Here is a 14,241-nt window from a genome sequence, read left to right as displayed (position 1 = left end):
AGGAGTAGCATATGTGTCAGGACCCCAAGCCAAACACATACCCAAGACAAGCCTGAATGGGCCCTGATGGAACCCATAGTGGATGCCTTCAAATGCCACAAAGCACCACACTGTCACATGAATGCACAATAGACAAAAAAAAAACATATCTGCAAGAAAAAAGACACAAATAAAAATGTAAATGGCCACATACGACCCGTGGGGTGGGGGGGCACCCAGGATGGGGGAGGTAGAGGGTACACCTTAACACCCACATGTGTAGATGTTGAGATAAAAAAAAAATAACTCAATGGACTCAGCGCCTGCACGGCCCAACCTATGTTGCAGATAGGTTGTTGTCATCAGCCTCTGGATGGAAATCAGAAGAGAAGGTGGACTGTGAAAACAGAATCAAAATATCGAGGCTGAGTACCCCAAAAGGAAATACACCGATGAAGGGTTACAAAGGAACATACAAAGATCTTTATTTTATACTGAACAGTTTTAAGAAAAGCAACAGATAGCTATCGGCCCTCAGTACAACACAACGAACTCCAGCGTGGTTCAGTGTGCTCAGTGAGTGGCGATGTACATTAGAATTCGTCGCTCTTTTATACCATTCGCGAACATGATGTCCAACCCTACTGTGGGTTACTATTCCTCTAATACATTACTGATCTACGGTTCTTGCCGAGTTTACACATCCATATGCATTGGGTTTTGCCTCTAATACATTCGCCAACAAGTCTGCATGGTAACAGTGTATTTTTCGGATTTCTCATAAAGTCTTTTTCAAACGTTAATACAATATAGATGAACAAGTGTTCTCAGTTCAGTATTTGAATACATTGTTCTTAACATATGCTCGCTGATTAGTTTCATTGGCACGAGTAATTCTTTACACACAGGTCAGCGAAGGACAAGGTCTCAGTTCACGACCCCAACAAGTGGCATGCGGGCAAGTTACATATTGATTACACATAGAGGTCAAGACGGCCATGTTGTATTTTGGAATGACATGTCCACCATTTTAACTCACAGGGTGACTTTACAGAGAGAACCTAAAATGACGGATTGACATAAAATGGCGGCTTACATTGATTCTAAGGTCAGGACCTTGCAACACGGATTTCTTCACAAGTGGCTTATACGTTGCTTGGCGTAAGCCAATATACATATATTCGTCACAATAGGAGGCAAGATATAATTCCCAGTTTAACAAACCCTCCTTTTGGCCTATGCCAAGTGCTAAACTACTTCTGATCTCCTTGCGAATAACTCAATGCATCATCGTCCATGCACCCTGAATCGCTGTCAGAAATTTCTATTGCCATTAGATCATTTGCTAAAGTTTCTTTTAACACATATTCCTTGGAGGTTTTATCTGGGGCATACACCTTATGTCCTATTGTACCTATTGCCTGTGCGCAACATCCCCCTAGCATCGAACATATACTAGGTAGACACTGGATACAACAACAAAGGAACAATAGGATTCCCAAAATGATCAGTAAGACCGAAAGTACCTTCCAACTCCAAGATCGCAAGAAGACCCAGAACCAAGCGCTAAGATCCCAGTTTCCCTCGGGAACATGCACTTCTGAACTAAAGACGTGCAGATTCTGTATTGCCTTGAAGATAGTTGGGGAGGAATCTGGAACGAAAACACAGCAAGCGGACCCCACCAATTTACAAACTCCACCACGTTCCGCCAGAATGACATCTAATGCCATCCGGTTCTGGTGCGCTTCTAGTCTAATCGCTTTCTGTTCTAATATCATATTATAGAGTATGTCTGTGGTCCGGTTGATGGTTCTCTCCAGTACTCTCGCTAGTCTTCTGATATCTTCGGAATTCGCTATCTGCCCCCAAAATGGCACAAGTGATTTTGCTACATCTCCCAAGACCTGTGCTGGAGTGTCACCGTTCTCGTCCCGCCGTGGACGAGCCTTTGAAACCTCTACTGTACTAGCTATGAACACCCCAGGTAACAGGATCCCTAAATAACAGGTTCCCTGCCAATCCCTGGGTAACCATGGAAATGCTACATTACCGCAAACAAAGTAGACAGGTTTACCTACATACAAAGGTCTGTCTTCCCCAGTAAAATTTGCAACATTGGCACAATCTTTAAAATCTCCCATTGACTGAGTACCATTCCTCTGTATGCAGAAAGAAACTGCATCAGGGATATGGTTAACAGTGTAAGAAGGAGGCATGGCATCCTTATGGTCTATCAGAGCCATTTTGAAGGAAATCATAGATTGAAAAGGATGAGACAGTCTATCAGAAGGCCTAATAGAAGCAACGTTAAGCTTACTCTTTTTGCGAAAAGCAAGCATCCCAGGGGAGTCAGAACACGTTTCTCAAAACTATTCAAATTAGTGCTATCAAAGTTCCCCGAGATGCTATCATTCCAACAGCCAAAGCACAGTGCTCTAAGAGAAGCATAACAAGCAGTTGTCAAAGGTAAAGGATGAATATACCAACCTAGCCCATTATCCCCATGTTGCGGTAATTGTGAACAGACCCAAAAGTTGGACCTATTAAAAATGGCATGCGTAGCATTCATGATAAGTAACAGAGTGTTCTTATGGTACCTTTGTCTATGCTGAGAATCCCTAGGGGACAGAGTATGTAAATGTACAAAGAGAGTTGGAACAGTGGGTACATTTTCAGTCGATAACAAGGACTATAAAGGATGAGTTTCCTCGAGGTACCATAGGCCTATGACAGTGACTATTATAAAACCAAATATTATTATAAAAACACAGCAATATGTTTTCGGGGCCCAAGTGCTTTGTCCATTATCCCGGCTGGTCACATGATCATTTACAAGTCCCATACGAGCGGTAGCGGTGGCAGGCATTGTAGTCTTCAAACAACAAACCCCCTTGTTTTTAGCTGGCGACCTCCCGGCCGCGCGACTTCTTAGTCCTTCCACAACTCTAGCCAACAGAATCCCCTTTCTTAAATTTGGGGAAAAACAAGCCCTCAGTGATCCTTTCCTTCTCCGAATGCACAGCTGAACGGTGCCGTAAGTCTATCAGATGCACAGCAAAACCGTGTCGTAAATCCATCGAATGCACAGCAAAACCGTGCCGTAAGTCTATTTCCTTGGACGCAGATTGTACCTTGCTTTTCCCGGCACTGATTGATCCAGAAACAATGTGTCGTCACTTCCCGTTGGAAGCAACCTATCAGGAGCAAGTGAAGATGCCGAATTTGAAATGACAATTTCCGGATGCAAAACTTTTGGAGAGTGTGAAGACAAAATGGCAGGTTTCCCAAGCCTCACGGGCACAGAAAGATTCTCCGATACACTCTCGGCGCTATTTACTGCTTTGGGATAATTGGTTGCAGCGTTATCAAGGGGTTCTGTTTCTTCTGTATCGTGTGGCACTGGGTGAGGAAGTTTCTTGGCATGCGACGCATGGATCCAATGCTTCCTGCCAGAGACCCACACCACCGTCTGTGTGACCAACAGGACCTGGAATGGGCCCCGCCACCGAGGTGCAAGGCAAGAAGAACGCTCAAAGGCCTTTATGAGCACCCAGTTCCCAGGCCGTATGCTGTGGCCCGGGCCCTCGTATCGCACAGGTAAAGTCTCTCGCACCTGGTGATAAATCAAATACAGGTTTTTAGTCAACTGGTTGCAATAATCTGAAAGAAGTACATTTTCAACATTCTTCAAGGATCTACATTTAGGAAGATTCCAGATATTGGCAGGACTCCCCATTACCACCTCAAATGGAGAGAGCCAAGTCTTAGTTTGAGGGGTTGTACGCATGGCTAATAACACGATCGGTAAGGCGTCCGGCCATTTTAATTTAGTGCCGGCACACGTCTTAGCGAGCTTGTTCTTGATGATACCATTGTGTCTTTCTACTAGTCCGGCTCTCTGAGCCTGTCTGGCCGAATGGAACTGTTTGTCGATCTGTAATGCCGCACATATCTGCAGAATCACAGCAGCGACAAAATGTGGACCATTGTCCGACCAGATGACTCTTGGTAGCCCGAACCGTGGAAAATACTCCTTTACCATGGTTTTCGCAGTAGTCATGGCTGTAGCATCTTTGACAGGGAAAGCCTCGACCCATTTACTAAAGGCACAAATGACAACTAATACATACTTCATATTATTGCACCGTTCCATTTCAATAAAATCAAAGTGGATGACTTCAAAGGGGACAGAAGGTGGCCCAAAACTTCCCCTTGGAGTTGATGTCCACTTTCCCACATTGTGTTGTAGGCAAATCATGCAGTCCTGAACATAGCAATGGCAATTTTTCTAATTTTGTCATTTGCCCAAACTTTCTCTAACATTTTCGTGACTTTCTAACTGAATAGGGAGCGCAAGTGCTGAGAGCAGTTGTACTATTAGGGAGCCATGTTGGATCTTGGTACCATGTGAAGTTAAGAACCCTCTCTCTGACCAAAGTCTCCCAAAGTTGTGAACCACCGCAAAGGCATACTGACTAACAGTATATATGTTTACTGTAAGCCCTTCGGAAAGTTCACAAGCTCGGGTCAATGCTATAATCTCTGTGGCCTGCGCAGAGTTATGTGTGATTCTCTTGGTTTCCACGACTGTGCTTAATGCGGTGATTGCATAAGCAGTTGTGGATGTACCATCCGGAAGTTTGATGCAGGAGCCATCACAAAACAGCTCTCCTTGTGGATTTTTCAAAGGAGTGTCTTTTAAATCAATTCTACCCTTTGTCTCTTGTTCGGTAGCATACAGACAGTCATGTGACTCTTCGTCGCCGCAAGCAGTATCTTGCGGGAAAGGTAGGAGTTCAGCCGGATTAAGAACACAATACCTCTTAATTTGGATGTGAGGAGCAAACAAGATCAATTCATATCTCGTCAACCGTGCGGAGGTGAGGTGTTGCGTTTGGGTTCGGTTCAGTAGAACATCTACAGAGTGAGGCACCATCAGGGTTAGATCATGGCCTAGGACCATTCCCTCACTCTGTTTTACAGACACAGCAGCAGCAGCAACAGCTTGCAAACATCTTAGCAAAGCGCATGCTACAGGATCGAGGGCGGAAGATAAGTAACCACACAGCCTATTCTTCCCTCCATGTTCCTGCAATTAGAATTTGTCGCTCTTTTATACCACTTGCGAACATGATGTCCAACCCTACTCCGGGTTAATATTCCTCTAGTACATTACTGATCTAGGGTTGATGCCGAGTTCACACTTCCATATGCATAGGGTTTTGCCTCTAATACATTCGCCAACAAGTCTGCATGGTAACAGTGTATTTTAGGATTTCTCATAAAGTCTTTTTCAAACATTAATACAATGTAGATAAACAAGTGTTATCAGTTCAGTATTTGAATACATTGTTCTTAACATATGCTCGCGGATTAGTTTCATTGGCACGAGTAATCCTTTACACACAGGTCAGCGAAGGACAAGGTCTCAGTTCACGACCCCAGCAAGTGGCCTGCGGGCAAGTTACATATTGATTACACACAGAGGTCAAGACGGCCATGCTGTATTTCGGAATGACATCATCCACCATTTTAACTCACAGGGTGACTTTACAGAGAGAACCTAAAATGGTGGATTGACATAAAATGGCGGCTTACATTGATTCTAAGGTTAGGACCTTGCAACACAGATTTCTTCGCAAGTGGCTTATAAGCAGCTTGGCGTAGGCCAATATACATATATTCGTCACAATAGGAGGCAAGATATAATTTCCAGTTTGACAGGACGTGGCACAGTTGCCTGACCACGCCTATCCACGGATTGCCCCTCAGTGGCAGCAAGCATGTGCATCTGGTAATCCAGGTCCTGCATGGCAATGACACGTAGGTCTGCATGCATTACCTGACGTGTCAAACGTGCTTCCTCCTGCAAGGACTCACGTGTAAGACAGAGTTTTGCCTGCATGCCCTCACATGACAAACAGAGCACCTCCCGGCTTGCATGGAGTTCAGCTGAGATGGTTCTTTCAAGCCGCTCCATCCTGTCTTCTGCCCACCTACTCTCGTCCATAATGAGCGCACCCAGAGTATATTGGTGTTCGACCCTCAGGGCATCACAGTGTGCCTCTGCTTGAGCAGCAAGTGGTTGATGCACAGGTACCATTTCAGCCCGGCACGCAATGTCAGAGGCCGCCATGCCCAGCCTGAGTGAGTGGCACGTGGATCGCGTAGCCTGCTGCTGGAGCTCCACCCGCCATTCAGGGGGGAGGATGGAACGGGCCACACTTTCCATACCTTGAGCCAACATCTCAACTGCTCTCTCCTGTTGCTGTGCTATAGTAATAATGGCATGCTCCCACTCAGTTCTGCATAGACACCGCGTTGCCGGACACTACACCTGCCGGGCTCAAGGAGCCTTGGTCCTTGCTGGGTTGGTGCCGCCCGCGGCTGCAGGACTGCATCCGTCCGTCGACCTGATGCCCCAGGAACATGGCCAACTGTTGTGGAGTGTGTCCCTGCACCCGTAACCACCACAGGCAGACATTCCAACCCCGCCGGGCCCCCTGCTGCAGGTGTCACGGACAGAAGATCATCCAATGCAGGATCACTTACAGGCGACGACACGATCCAGACGGTCATGATCCAGATCTGGCTCAACATAGTGGTCAGGGGATCCATCAGAGCCTGACTCAGAGTCAGCTCTGGACACGATGGCCTGGAGCACCAGCAGGTTCTCGTGGGCTGCCACCCCACGACCACCACTGGTGCCTGGTTGTTGATGTGAACTGACCACCGTGTCTGGCATGACATCTTCATCCTCTGCCTCCAGTGTCTCCATCACTTGCAACATGAACAAAAGAAACATGAACACACATGTCAGTAGCACATACCACACACATAAAGATCACAACATTGACAGCCAACACATGAAGCAGACATGTCACAAGCAACTCAAACCCCAACATGCATCCAATGGTATTGCTATGCAAGGATATCCAGAAAAGGATGTGTGCAAAATGTGAAGCCAACACATGCATTGCATGTTGCTCATCACCAGCATCACACACAACCTCTAGCAGGCACATATCCAAGGCAGAAATGAGAGATGGCAACAAAGAGATGGCACGTAGCATAAGCATGGGGGAACACACAAATAGGCACAGCTGGCAATCAAACCAAACACACCATGACACATGTAACATGCATGTTCATGTGCAGCACTCAAAAACCAATGACTATGCAGAGTACATGTATAACAGGAGGCACCTACGCTAGTGTGTTTCTATACAGTGAAAGGAGGGACATGGGTACATACATGCCAGGTCACTATCAGACAGCAGCATTGTGTTGGCATTTTGAAGGGCTGAACTTGGCACAGGAGTGGGTGTGTGTGGTGCAGTGCATGTGTACCTCCTCAACTTCCAACATCAACACGTACGTAGTGATGTCAATCTCCAAACATGACAGCATTGTAAGGGCAATTGCAGCCATTATGTGTAAATGACATGCACTATGTAGCATGGATACCGTGAGACCCCCACCCTCTGGGGAATAGCAGGGAAGCACTGCATGGCAATGAAAGGTTCACCACAGAACTGTGCATTGGCAGACAGTGTTGGCATGCGTCTATTGGATGTCATCAGTCAAATGTCACTACAACCGATGAGAATTGGACATGATGCAGGACAGATGAGGAACCATCAGTAGTACACCCATGCATGCAGAATACACAACACCTATTGAACAGAGGCAGGAGGCATGTAACAGGGGGAGCCATGTGCACGACACAGATGTGGACACCCTAAAGTCGTGCATGATGAGAGAACATGCAAGTGCATGGAGAAGGGAAAAAGGGGTTAAGTCCCTGGAAGGGGGAGAAGTGGAAAGTGCCGAACAGAGGAGACTAAAGAATGAAAATGAAATCTTATGATAGAATAGGCATTGAAAGGGTGGTAGTGCAGCCAGCAAGTGGCAAGTGCAAGATCATTGTATCTGGGAGGGTCACACATGCCAAACACACATGTCATTGAGTAACACGCATCAATACTCACCGGACGATGCATCATAATCCATCCTCTCTCCCACGCCACAGATTTCTTCTGCCTGGATGAACTCTGCAGCAACCTCCTCATGCTGAGTGAGTTCATCCTCTTCTGGTACTGGCCCACCACCAGTTACCTGAGACATGGCATAATTGGATGCACACTTTTGTTTTGCACAGCATCGGAGGTCAATCCAACGCTTGTAGCAGTCCTAAGCCGTGTGCACCTGGAATCCCATGGCTGTCACACCATCCACAATATGCTGCCAGTGGACCCAACGCTGGGAGGCATTTTATGGCACTGTGGGCCCACAAACATATTGTGTTTATGTGCCGACACGTAGTCCACAAGGAAGTCCAGTTCCTGCTTGCTGAAAGGCTTCTTCCTCGACGTGCCGGAGGCCAGAGCCGTTTCTGGGGTCTCAGCCTCTTGCACAGGAGCACACTTCCTCCTTTTGGGCAGTGGTACGGACCGTGAGTGGCCAATGTGGCCCTGATCAGGGGGTGGGTGTTGGGATGAGGACGGAAGGTCTGGCTTGGGTCTGACTCACTGCCGGGGTGGAGTTGGCTGCATCTGCCCATGCAGTTACCACCACCCGGCTGCTTGGGGCACCAGATGTCATAACTGTCCCAGATACGTGTGCCCCGGTCACAGCTACACTGAACACATGTGACCCGCACCTCCTGACAAGATGGAAATCGTCCTGGGAGTCCTCATCAGGCAACGCAACATGCACAGCCCGACCCTGAGCCTGCGTGGTTGTCCCCACAGCTGCACCTGCAGCTACCACCACCGGTGGGCCCGTGACAGCAGATGAAAGTTGCTGTTGGGTCATATGGGCACCAGGTTGTGATGCAACAGCTGCATATCCAGGAGCCACAGGAGGTGGTGACATAACTGCACCAGCACATGGCTGGGCATCCTGCCCCAGTAGGGCACCCCTGGCCCTTCCCCCTCTGTAGCCACCCTGGCCACTCTGGACTTCCTGTCCCCGCTAGTCTCTGTGCCCACATGCCCGACCACGCCCAGCCCTGGGAGGAAGCCCAACGTTGCCACCCTTACACTTTGGTGGCCTCCCAACCATGGCACAGATGGTAAATAGCCGATGGGAGGTGCACTCAAAAATTGTCCTGGGCATTTGGGCTGAAGGGGGCAGGGTACTGGATGGAATAGGTACCATTGTGCTCCTGCAAGGCTGTCTGTGACCCCTGGGGAAAAATGACGGGTCAGGCAATGCTAAAGCACCCCCAAAAAAATAAAAAAGAAAAAGAAAAGAGGAAACATTTTAAAAAATAAAAATAAAATAAAAAATATTAAAGAAAAACATGCACGCAACCCCGGTAGCCCACATGCATGGAATAAACCTCCCGCAGTATGTTGTGGCACCAAGGGACAGAAAAAACATGTACGCATGGAACATGCAGGCTACTATGACCTCGAAAACTGTACATGATGCACAGGGGGAACCACAGTGGGAAAAATAGCGTGCGCGACTCACCGTCTGTCTTGCGTGGAACAGAAAAGGAAAAACACATGTGCTTGTGGGCGTAGGCAACACCCCGCCAAAAGAAGAGGTACGTACTTCAAACGTTGTGAAGTAATCGCGTGTGAATCCAGAAGAGTAAAAAGACGCATCGGTCTTCACGAAAAGCACGTACAGCGAACTGCTTCCCCGCTGGATCTTTAAACCGTGCTGAAGGCAACGTCCACGTGCGTAACATCACTTGTGTGTTTACACGCTAAGGGCCTTTCCTCGAATTACATGCATTCACAGGCGACGTGCTGGGTTTGCATGTGCGGATTCACTGTGCAGCCGTGCCGAGGTAAACGTCCGCGCACGTCACTTACGCACTTATGCGCTAAGGCCTTTTCCTCTAATTACACGCTGACATGCTGTTTTTTCACGTGTGGATTCACTCTGCATCAAGCTGGCCACACAACAACACACGGAAGACCACGCTCCTGCCCAGAAGGCCATTTTTCTGCCCCCAAGAGCCGCAAGCAGCCTCCTACATGCCATCTGCTGCTGCCTGCTTGCCTGCTACCAACTTGCCCTGCTATTTGGTGCTTGCACAGAAGCCATAGCCAGGGATCCTGTACCTGAGACCACCTCTGCTGACCCAAAAGTCTCCCGACTCGTGTACCATCGCTCCACAGCCCAGCCCCAGGACCAAGTTGCCCACCCACACCTGCGTCTGGGGTTGCCATGTCCGACTAAACACCATCTGGAGCCAGTGGCAACCCCCAGTCAGAGAGGCACAGAAAATGAAGTTGGCATCCTGTTGGAGCGAGTCCTGGGGAATTATGATGCCCTCTTCTCAAGTTCACGCCTCGACAGGGATGGACGGAGGAGGAACTGGAAGGACATCGTGGGTGCTGTCAACACGGAGGGGGTGGCATCCCACGACTATGACCGTGTCCTGAAACGCTTGGAGGACTTCAGGTCCAGGGCCCTCAGGAAGGCCTGGCGCCTCGTTGATCCTTGTGGACAAGTTGGGCGCCTGGACCAGCTGACAAACAACCAGATGAGGTCCCTGGAGCACATTAACCCCGTGCTTAACCACCAGGTCCTCCAGATGCAGACCCGTTTGGAGTCGGGTGGTAAGTGTCCATGTGTTCATCTACAGTGTAGTGCATGTTGAGGTGTGTCAGGTGCATGCACCTTGGACTTATGTCTGACATGCCCCATGTATGGATGTCTGTGTGCAGGGACATGACAGTGAAACATGTGAGTCCAGTCAAGCGTGTGCAACGACAATGGTGTGTGTTTTACTATGCATGATGTGCACCTGCATGTGATGATGCACATATGTTTGCATGCCTGTGTCTGTACCAGGCTATGTCTGTTGTGTGAATCATGGATGCTGATGTCATCCTCATGGACATGCATGGTGTATATTTGCGTGTTCCAGAGTGGTGAGTGTGCGACTGGGAAACGCCATGGATGCATGACACATGCACATCTCGATGCGTGCACTGACTGTTGTGGACTAGCTGTCCATGATTGCACTGTGACGGGAGGTGGACACGGACAGATGCATGACTGTGCGGTGGTGTATGTGCAAGTGTGTTGCTTGCAAGGACCTGTGTGTCGTGGAAGGTGATGATGGCTATGACATACGACAGTGCCACTCATGTGCTTTTTCTTTGTGTCTGGCAGACTTACGTTCAGTCACCTGATGCTTGTCTTCTATGTTTCCCTTTCCACAGCGGCGAGTGAAGAGGAGGGTGGAGATGGTGCCGTGGAGCAGAGCAGCGGGGATGCCTCCACCGGCCCGAGACGCAAGGCCCAGTCACCCTTCTAGGTTATGCCATCTTCCGGGAGCGAGGGGACTGGTGCCGCGTCCACCACTAAGGCCGCAGCTGCTGAGGGGAGGCCCATGAAGCCAAAGTTGGAAGTGGGCTCCTCTGCAGCAGAAGGGGCAGGTGAGCCCCCACAGGGGCAGGACAATGCGGAAGACGATGCAGAGGCATCCAGGTTGGTTGTGGCTGAGGAGGAGGAGGAGGCCGCTTTAGACTCACACATGGGGCCTGGTGGGGGTGATTCCAATGGTGCAAGTGGTGCAGTCCAGGGACAGGGGCAGGAGGCAGCACAGGTCACTGCGGATGTGCTTGTGCGTAATCCTGTCCCTGATTCTTCGACTGCATCTCTCTGTACCAGCAGGGATGCCTCATTCCAGGCCCGTCCGCAGGTAGCGGATGTGTCCACATCAACTGACCTTCCTCTACCTGCGGACAAGGCAATCCGTGACAGGGTTGAGCCTGTCCTAGTCGGTGTCTCGATGCGCACGCACGTGATTCGTGATGATGTGTGTGATTTCAGGAAGGACAACACACATCATCACAAGCAGCTGTTTGCCATCTTGAACTGGCTAGGACGGCTCATTGTCGCAGGGTTCCTCCATGTGCTGGCCATTCTTGCTACACTCTCCTCCTCTGCACCCACTATGCGCCAGTCGTCTGCCATGCTGTCTTCCAGCCCAGATGCCACCAGGGAACCCTGTGGACCTGCCTCATCCACCGGGCCAGGCTGGTGGAGATCCCATCCGTGCCACAGTCAGGAGTTGGACCCAGGCACGACGTAGGAGGCATCTGGACACGGGGAATTCAACATCACAGGGGCAGGCATCGGCCGAATGGCAGGAGGACCCTGGACTATGTGTGTCTTCCGTGTGGCATCGGATGGGCCAGCAAATGGATGCAGAGCGGCGGCAGGCAGAGAGGGCATGGTTCACCATGGTCAGGGCGGAGAACTCCATGGGGCAGGCATTGAGCCGGGCACAGTTTCTCAAGGAGACTCGCAGGGAGTTCGAGCAGACCATGTCGGCGCCCCTGCAAGCCCTCAAGCACAGAGCCCAGTCCTGGCTCCAGGACATAGACTCTGAGTTCGATGATGCCCTGGCCAAGACTTTTGGTAAGAACGGTGAGCCGTAGGACTAGCCTGCCACCATTGTATATAGTTAATTACCACAAGAGTGTAGGATGTGCAGTTAAACTGCACAAAGGACGCTGTATTCTGAATGTTCAAGTCTTGTTGTTAGTTGAATTGCTACAATATCTTTGCGCACTCAATGAAACCCAACCATCCAATAGTGTGAATGGTGATTTATTGCGTTCACAGCCGACACGTGTTTCGACCAATCGGTCCTCCTCAAGGCAATAACTAATAGGGATAAATCCCTTATGGTATAGTTTCTGACACTTGCGTGTTGGGCATGTGTCAATATCCTCAGTAGTAACCTAGGAGGCACTACATGAGAGCCCCAAAGGATGGAAAAAAGATAGGACTGAAGTCAGACTTGTGATCTGGGAAAAAAATGGCAGTTTCCCAGGAAACTGCCATTGCTGTCAGTGGGATTTATCCCAAATATACTGTGACCAGGTATTGATACCTTTATTGGTGCATTTAATTGGATCATAAGTCTGACTTCAGTCCTATCTTTTTTCTATCCTTTGGGGCTCTCATCTAGTGCCTCCTAGGTTACTACTGTGGGAACCGCCTGTGCATTTTGTGCAGCATTGGACTACTCAGATGTCAAGAAAGTTGAGCGCACTCCAACTGATCACTCCCCTTTTCGTAATTGGAATTGTATAGTTAATTAGTCTTAGATTTCCTTTTGTTTTATTTTTATTTTGGAATCCATGGACATTGTTCCACTTTTTGTACATAGTTGTACTTTTGAAGGATTTTTTATAGGTTTCATTTGGTTGTGGGATCATGGACCCTAAGGAATTTCATTGTAATTATTTCTGGAACTGTGGTCTTTATTATTTTGATTTTTTTGACACACATGATGGAATGTTTTTTTTTTTTTATTTACCCTTTGGAGTCTGCATTTTTTTTTATTTTGGATTTCAGTTCAGTTCACATTTATTTCATATATAGATTTATGTTTTTTAATAAATTTTCATCAGTTCACATATTTGTGTTGTGTGCTATCATTGGTTTGGTCCATGTGTCAGTCGTCATTGCCTCAGTCATGTGTCGCTGCTGTGCAGCCAGTTTGGGCATGTCTTTGGGTGCATGCATGTGTGCTTGTGTGCATGACATGCCATGGGGCCTGTAATGGGAAGTGGGGATGGATAGGTGTTGAGTTGCACTGTGGGGGGTCAGCTTGGGGTGGGATATGGGTGGACATTTGGTACATGCATGTATGTTGTGACAATGTGTTGGTTGGCTGGACATGAGTCGGGGCCTGCTGGCAGGTTGCCGTCACTGAGGCTGGGGGAGGCATGAGTCGGGGCCTGCTGGCAGGTTGCCGTCACTGGGGGTGGGAGGGACATGTGTCGGGGCTCCCAAGTGCATGATGTCATGTGGCCTGCCTGCAGGGCATGGTCAAGGGTTGTAGGGGTGTCCGCTGTGGTGTGGGGTGCCTGCGAGGCATGGGGGGCACACCCGGGAGGGCCCACACTGCCAAATCACGTGTGACCGTCCTTGTGCACCCCCAGAATATGCGTACCCCACTTGCGCCAGCAGAATCTTGTGAAAAGCGCACTCACATACTCGCATATTCGCGCACCCCTGTGGTGAGGGGCCACATGCACCCCCTGCAGGCAGCCCACACCACAGCGAAGCCCACTACAACCCTGGACATGCCCCGCGGACAGACCATCCACCCTCCCCATGCCCGGCAGGCAGCCCATCTACCCTGACCATGCCCGGCAGGCAGCCCATCCACCCTACCCATGCCCCCCCAGGCAGCCCATCCACCCTACCCATGCCCCGCAGGCAGCCCATCCACCCTGACCATGCCCTGCAGCCAGCCCACACCACAGG

The sequence above is a fragment of the Ambystoma mexicanum genome, chromosome 11 (genome assembly GCF_040938575.1).
Source record: "Ambystoma mexicanum isolate Mex_15411 chromosome 11, UKY_AmexF1_1, whole genome shotgun sequence".
NCBI lineage: Eukaryota > Metazoa > Chordata > Amphibia > Caudata > Ambystomatidae > Ambystoma > Ambystoma mexicanum.
Note: the sequence above shows the minus strand (reverse complement) of the source record.